We start from the raw sequence: 1,821 nt of genomic DNA, 5'->3' as shown, positions 1-1,821 counted from the left end.
ATTATGACGTAAAATGTAATGAACAAGAGTTTTCATACATCAATATAACTTTCTTTTTTTAACTTTTATTTTTTTTATTTCCACACCAGGTTATGTGTGGTGTGTGTGTGTGTGTGTGTGTGTGTGTGTGGTGTTTGTGTTGTGTGTGTGTTTGTGTGGTTGTGTGTGTGTAAGAGAGAGACACAGGAGAGAGGGGGAGGGGGCGCTGACAGTAAAAAAAATCTCCAAGGGCAGAGACGCAACGGGAGTTGCATTTAAACCAAGCAGCATGTACTAAACCCACGTTCACCAGAAATCTACTGGTTCTATGTAAGGACTAAAACCCCACGTTCACCAAAAATCTACTGGTTACTATGTAAGTACTATAAACAGAAGTTAAAAAAAACCTGAAGCTGAAGAAACCCTAACGTTAACGGAACAGATCCGCAGACCCGATGACTGACGGAGGCGGAGCGGGAGCGAGGAGAGAGATAGAGAGAGAGAGAGAGAGAGAGGAGAGAGAAAGATGAGCAAGAGAGAGAGGAGAGAGAGGCCGAGGGAGCGCATTTCTCTCTTTTTCTGTGTGTGTGTGGTGATAGACCGAGCGTGTTTGTAGCGGGGGGGTGCCTGTGTGATTATCACAGAACCTGCGCGGGCCAGTTGAGGAGTTGTATTCATCCGAGCCCCCCACGGATATTGACTCATATTACTCGTATAAAACTTGTAACTTTACTCTGCAACCGCATGTGTTGTATTCATTGTTGCAAAACATTCTGTATATAGTTTGTTTGTTTTGTTTTTCAGCTATCAGGCTTTTCTCCTGTGGAACCAGCTCCCAGTCTAGGTTTGGGAGGCAGACACTGTCACCACATTTAAGAGTAAACTTAAAACTCTCCTCTTTGATGAAGCTTAAAGTTAGGGAGGTATTTGCCCTGCCCTTTAACCAGCCAGTGGGAAGACACGGCTTCAGATTTTTGGCAACTTTGGACCTTCCCAAACTGCCTTGGAAGCCTCGACTGGAAACACGACAAGGCACCACCACACACAGGGAGTGAGTAGGGGGCTCACTCTGTTCTAATGGCAACTTGTGATGCCAGGTATCGGTTTACGATGGTGGGCGTGGGAGGATATGGACGGAAATGCGATGGTGGCGTTTTCAAAGAGAGTACATTTGGGTCAATGCTGCTGGACCACCAGTTGGATCTGACCCAACCAGCTGAACTTCCTAAGACCGGAGTCCAAATCCACATCGTCATCGTTACTGATGCTACCATCCCCCTACATTGCAATCTCACGCGTCTCTTTCCAGGTATGTAAATACAATTAATTAAAGCATAGTTTATTTTGTCTTCACAATAGTATGGTTGTTATACCAATGATTGACTGATCCCTCCCTTAAATTGTTATTGTACATTTTTTTTGTAAATTCTATTGCATTGTAAGTACAAAAAATGGTAAGAAGTACAAGAAAAAAACATCTGTCGGTGTCCGGCTAGATTTGTTTTAAATGTCCCGTTTGTTCTGGAAACACACTCCGCACTCTTGTTTGCTAAAAACGCAGTCATAAGTGACAATTCTCTCCGACCAACCAGCAGTCTGCAGGTTTTCACGTCACCTTTTGGTATTGCCTCGGCTCGCTTGGAACCTCGACTGAGGTAGTACTAAAAAAAGTACCTGGTAGCGGGTCCCAGGGACTTTTTTTCGTAATGGAAAACCAAAAAAGGCGAGTAAAGTCGAGATGAGTCGAGTAGATACCACGCAGTGGAAAACCGCCAAAAGAGAGATAGAGAGGGGAGAGGGGGGTTGGAATGTGTTTGTGTGTGTATCTTAATTTGTAATATT

Source organism: Etheostoma spectabile, chromosome 3 (assembly GCF_008692095.1).
Source record: "Etheostoma spectabile isolate EspeVRDwgs_2016 chromosome 3, UIUC_Espe_1.0, whole genome shotgun sequence".
Lineage (NCBI taxonomy): Eukaryota > Metazoa > Chordata > Actinopteri > Perciformes > Percidae > Etheostoma > Etheostoma spectabile.
This window is presented reverse-complemented; position numbering follows the sequence as displayed.